The following is a 6,874-nucleotide window of genomic DNA, read 5'->3' on the forward strand; positions in this document are numbered from 1 at the left end:
CCATGTGGCTTCTCCTCAGGGATGTCTTGCAGGAAGTGAGCCTTGTCAGCTGAAGCAGGGAACTGGCTAAGGCAGCTGCACCCTGGTCCGGCCGTCAGAAAGCAAGAGACCCGAGAAACTAGACAGGAGAGGCTCATGGAGCCGTTTATCTCTCTGCTCTTCAATTAGTCCCATATCTGTTTATTGACCAGGTTGGAACAATAAACCTTAACTATCTCACAGCCCAATACTTAACCCACTGTAACACCAGGACTACTAATGCAATATACTAAAAAAAAAAAATCCTCTGTCATTGAGTCGATGCTGACTAACAGAGATCCTATAAGACAAGGTAGATCTGGCCCTGTGAGTTTCTGAGACTGTAGTTCTTTGCTCGAATTGAAAGCCCCGTCTTTCTCCCTGAGAGGTGCTGATGCTTTTGAACTGCTGACCAATGCATAATCATTATGTCACCAGGGCTCTTTAATGTGATAGTGACTATAAAATATGCCCTCAATGTTAATATTATTTCTTGTTCATCGAATTCTAATGTAGTGAGAACCAGAGAAAATCCATGTAAAGAATATTTGAAGTAAGTGTAAAGGAAAAGAATAGCAGATGTAAAATTGGCAGCACAGGTCTTTGAGAGTATGCCGCCACTTTAAAGAGGAGGCTAAAGCATTACCATATGGGTGACTACAGTGTGTGCAAAGCAAGAAATAAAGAAGATTGAAGAAAATGTCAGAATTATTCTGAATATGCAATAATAAAATATGATTAATTTTTGCTTCTTAAGATGATATTAGATAATCAATTGTCAATGCCCAGGTTGTTAGTTACTGTTAATAGTTGTTCATTTGAGTTAATTGAATATGTAGGATTCTATAACATTTCAACTCCAGTTATTGCTTCAGTTGGTCACAATTTTTAATCAACGCAGAAAATATTAGAGAAATGATATCTCTCTTGAAATTTACCTCCAAATTGAATAGTAATCTAACCCACGAAAGCTCTCTTCTGCGGAGTCAATTCGGACTCATAGAGACCCTGTAGGGCAGAGAACAACAGCAACCCCCCTCCCCCTTTGTCTGTCAGTTTGTCACATGTACTGTGGTGGCTTGTGTGTTGCTGTGATGCTAAAGGCTATGTCACTGGTATTTAAAACATCAGCAGGGTTGCCCGAGTGAACAGGTTTCAGCAGAGCCTTTAGACTTTGAACAGACTACAAAAAAGGGATATGCTGTCTGCTTCAGGGGAGCAGTCGCGCTTTTAGGGCCATTGATTTGGTTCCAACACACAGAGAACCTGTGCACGACAAGATAGCATCAAAACATTGTCAGCTACTGCCCTTGTGAACAGCAGTGGAGCACTGCCAGAGAGTGCCGGAAGATGAGCCCCCAGGTGAGAAGATACTCAAAAGATGACTCAGGAGGAGCTGCCTTCCCAGAGTAGAGTTTATCTTAATGACGTGGATGGAGTAAAGCCAGTGGGAGGAAAGCCTTTGGGCATCTTCATTTGCTGATGGGGCATGAGTCCAAATGAGAAAAGACAGCTGCACATATCAACTAAGGATTGGACTTCAGGATGTATGAAATATGAATCTAGGAAAATGGCTACAAATGAAATGCAATGAATAGGATAAACGTTTTAGGTGTTGGTGACCTGCAATGGATTGGTATTGGCTATTTTTAATCAGAAAATCTTATGGTTTATTATATGGGATAAAAGATTCAAGAGGAATGGCATCACATTAATTATTTTTTAAAATCATTGTATTGGGGGCTTATACAACTCTTATCACAATCCATACATACATCGATTGTATAAAGCACATTTGTACATTTGTTGCCCTCATTCTCAAAACATTTGATCTCCACTTAAGCCCCTGGCATCAGCTTCTCATTTTTCCCCCTCCCTCCCCGCTCCTCCCTCCCTCATGAACCCTTGATAATTTAGAAATTATTATTTTATCATATCTTACACTGTCCAATGTCTCCCTTCACTCATTTTTCTGTTTTCCGTCCCCCAGGGAGGAGGTTATATGTAGATCCTGGTCATTGGTTCCCCCTTTCTACCCCACCCTCTTGGTATCACTACTCTCACCACTGGTCCCGAAGGAATCATCCACCCTGGTTTCTCTGTGTTTCCAGTTCCTATTTGTACCAGTGTACATCCTCTGGTCTAGCTGGATTTGTAAGGCAGAATTGGGATCATGATAGTGTTAGAGGAGGAAGCATTTAGGAACTAGAGGAAAGTTGTATGTTTCATCGTTGCTACACTGAACCCTGACTGGCTTGTCTCCTCCCCGTGACCCTTCTGTAAGGGTGTGTCCAGTTGCCTAGAGATGGGCTTTGGGTCCCCACTCCACACTCCCCTTCATTCACAATGATATGATTGTTCATTCTTTGATGCCAGGTACCTCATCCCTTCGACACCTCGTGATCACACAGGCTGGTGTGCTTTTTCCATGTGGACTTTGTTGCTTCTGAGCCAGATGGCTGCACATTAATTATTTAAAAGGTTATTTCAAAATATCTATCCTGAAGTACAGTACTGTCTGTGATTGGATAATATCTACCCACACACAAGGAAATCAAGTCAATAAAACTATTGTTCAAATTGTTGCGCCAACCACTAAAGCTAGTGATGCAGAAATCAAAGAATTTTAGCAATGTCTTTAGTCTGAAATTGGTCAAACAAAAAATCAGATTCCTTGATAATTGTTGCTGATTGGAATGCAAAAGTTGGAAGCAAAGAGGGTGGGACAGTAGTTGGAAAATATGGTCTTCATGTTTGAGCCAAAGCTATACATTGCATGATAGAATTTTGCAAGGCTTAATCATTGCAAGTAATTTTTTCCATCAACACAAAAGGTGACTAGACAAGTGGACTTCTCCAGATGGCATACAAATTGTGGGATGAGATGATGAAGTGCAATATCAGCAACTAAAACCAGGCCAGGAGCCACCACTGAAGAACAGACCATCAGTTGGTCATATGGAAGTTCAGGTTGAAGTTGAAGAAACCCCAAACAAATCCATAGGAGTCAAAATAAAACCTTTAGTATATCCCACCTAAATTTTGAGAACGTTTCAAGAACACATTTTCTGCATTGAATACTAATGACAGAAGATTGGATGAACTGTGGGAGGACATCAAGAATATTATTCATGAAGAAAGCAACAGCCATGAAAAAGGCAGGAGAGAAAGAGAAGATCAAGTGGATGTCAGCAGAGACTCTGAAATGTGCTGTTAATCAGGGAGTAGCAAAGGCAAATGGAAGAAATGATGAAGTTAAAGAGCTGAACAGAAGAATTCAAAGGGTAGTTCAAGAAGGCAAAGTAGAATTTGTAATGAAATATGTAAGACCTATAGTCAGAAAACCAAAAAGGAAGGGCATGGTCAGCATATTTTAAACTTAAAGAACTCAAGAAAAAATTTAAGCCTCGAGTTGCAAAATTGACAGATTTAATGGGCAATATGTTGAATAATGCAGGAAGCCGCCAAAGAAGATAGAAAGAATACATAGTGTCGCTGTACCAAAAAGAACTCATCAATATTCAAACATGCACAAGTACCATGCGTTCTTGCTCAGTACCATAATGGTACTGAAAAAAGAAGTTGAAACTGCACTGAAAGCATTAGTCAAAAACCAGACTTTAGGAATCGATGGAATACCAATAGAAATGTTTCAAGAAGCTGTTGAAGCACTGGAAACACTCACTTGTCTAGGTCAGGACATTTGGATGACAGTTAACTGGCCAACTGACTGGAGTAGATTGAAATTTGTACCCATTCAAAAACAGGTGACCCAACAGAATGCTCAATTTACAGAACAATGTCATTGAAATCTCCTGCAAGTAAAATTTTGCCACAGATCATCTAACCGTGGTTGTAGCTGTACACTAAGAAGGAACTGCCAGAGATTCCGGCCAGATTCAGAGGAGAAAGTGGAACAAGGAGTACCATTGTTAACAGCAGATGGACGTTGGCTGAGTACCAGAACTATGTTTACTTTGGTTTTATTGAGTGTACCAAGGTGTTCAACTGTGTGGGTTATAACAACCGGTGGATAGTCTTGAGAACAAGAGGATTTCTGTAGGTTGTTGTGGGTTACAGCTGATTTGGTGGTATCTAACAACTACAACAACAGAACTGCAGTCTAGGGTTTCAGAGGCGAAGCATCTCTACAAGAGCAGAAAGCCAAATCCTTCTCTCACAGAATGATGATGGCTTTGACCTGCTGACTTTGATGTTCGAAGCCCAATGTGTAACCAATTACATCCCCAGGGCTCCCAGTAGTAATCTATTAAAACTCATTTTCTTTTTGACAATGGGTGTTGCTAGTAGATTGAGTTGGTCAGTTCTAGGTTTTAAGAGCCAGTTGGCACAGGATAGTAAATTATTTCTGTTGACATCGGGACTGAAAGAATTAAAAGAAATATACACATGTCTGTACATAACACAACAAAATACTCTATTGCAAATGTGAGATAACAAATACATTGCTTTACAACATTTTTTTCCTCTGCAGACACAGATAATGTCTGTAATATGGTTAAGTTTGTTCTCTAACTCAGTAATGATAGTGAAATTTAATGGCAAATGTCCAGGCAAAATAATAATTTCAAACTTAGTGCACTCTAACTTGAGGATATTAATCTTTACAGTGTGTGGTGAAAATGACAAGATTTATAAGAAAAGATTGCTATAAAGGGTGTTGTATACTCATTTCAATTGTTAGTAAAGATACAATAAAGGATGTGGAAGAATTTATAAGGCAATACTGCCAACTTGTTCGAATACATCATATTTTAACATTGTCTTCCATTTTTTCAGAAAACAATGAAAATAAATCTGTACTTAAAAAATATGGGACTGTATAAATACTATGTTATAAAACGTAATAGGCGACAAAATTGTCTGTGATGCATTGCTTGAGAAGAATATGAAATATTACTTTTCTAATGACAAATGGACATATGTCAAATTAGTTTTGAAAACTTTAAAACCTTTTAAGAAAGTGATGGCAACATTGCAAAGTGAACAATTAACTATGAGTGATGTTTTGGGGATAGCTGAATTTAAGCTAAAATTAAGAGCTCTTAATATATTTGCAAGCACATCGATGGAAAATTTTAATGTCAGGAAAAAGTTATTGAAAATGATAGCATATTAGGCGCAGCATGCTTAGATTCTTATTATCAAAATCTAATTTGATAGAATTGACTCATTTGGATTATGGTGCTGAGAAGAATACTGAAAATACAAGGACAAACTGATCTGTCTCGAAAGAAGTATGGCCAGAGTGCTCCTTGGAGGCAGGATGGAGAGACGTCGTCTTACAGACTTTGGACGTGATGTCAGGAGAGACCAGTCCCTGGAGAAGGACATCATGTCTGGGAAAGTAGAGGAGCAGTGAAGGAGAGGGAGGCCCTCAAGGAGATGGATTGACACCATGGCGGTAACAATAGGCTCAAGCATAGGAATGAGGATGGCGCAGGAGCAGGCAGCGTTTGGTTCGGTTGTGCATAAGGTCGCTATGGGTTAGAGCCTCCTGGATGGCAACTAACAGCAATGCCTACATTTTTGCTTTCGATTTCTAATTATTTCTGGACTTAAGGTGAAGGCCATATTATCACTTGGGAAAGGATAGAAAATTTGAAAAAAAAATTAAATTGAGATAAAAAAAACCCCACTGTACTGTTAACATTAACTCCATATTTACAAGTTTTGATGGTGTTCAAAGAGTTGTGATAAGAAACATACTCTTTAATTTTTGGAAGAAATTCATTGACAATACCTTCTGTTATATGAAACTGCTATGGTAATTTTGGTGTACCAGCTATCCAGGTTAATACAAAAGAGCATCCTCAGGTTTGCCACTCATCTTACAAGCTAACAGGGATGTTTTCAATTAAGGAAACATTTTTTAAAATGGAGAACATTCTTTTAACTAGGAGTAATCATGGCTTATTGCTGTAATATTCTTTTAATAAACTGCATAATCAGAAATTAATTAAGTCTATGTTTATAATAAAACATTTATTTTATGTGAAATTGTGGCAATGATTTAGCTTTGACTGTGATGGGTAGTAAAGTATTAAATATTTTACTGTACTTTATGTGTTAATATCTTAAATATGATGGTACACTTTGTAACTCTAGTATTTTCTGAATAAATTTTTGTCAATTTTAGATTATTAAATGTTAGTAGGAAAATGTCACTTACATCAAAATTAAGTTTGTTAGTAGTGCATTTTTTAGTATTAAGTGGATAATTTTCTGTTTAAAATTTACTTTGAATAATATTTGTATAGGATGTTAAGAGTGTTTTTAAGTCACAACAGTATATTTAAAGTGACTTAGTGCTGCAATAAGTTCTAGTATATTTTGAAAAATAGAATTTAAAATAACATATTATATATAATCTTTCACATATTGAAATGTCTTCAGACAGTGATTAAAATTGAGCATTACTGTCAATTTAGGTTTAATTATTAATTAGTATATAGAAAGAAAATATTGTTAATTTGAAAACCAATTATTAAATCTTAGGATGAATTACAAGCTAATATAAAAATACAATGCTATTTGCAATATAAGGAATGAATTTAGTAGTCATGTTTATTCAGATGAAATTGTCCCAGATTATCCATTTGCAGAATATCAATTTGAGATTGGAGAGTAAAAACCGTTTCAAACCAGTTCAAAGTGGCTTGGTCATTTTTGATGAAGTGAAACTGGAATAAAACTGAATTCTAAGAACTTTAGTTAACTTGAATGGAAAAAAATTACAATTCAAAGCCCACTGTCCCAGCATTATGGGTCAGATAAGTCTTTGGAAGGTTATGTTTATATTTTAGGATGCTTATTAGTATCTCTCTGACCTCTA

This window comes from Echinops telfairi, unplaced genomic scaffold, assembly GCF_000313985.2.
Source record: "Echinops telfairi isolate 266 unplaced genomic scaffold, ASM31398v2 ScPeMD7_7420;HRSCAF=8458, whole genome shotgun sequence".
NCBI lineage: Eukaryota > Metazoa > Chordata > Mammalia > Afrosoricida > Tenrecidae > Echinops > Echinops telfairi.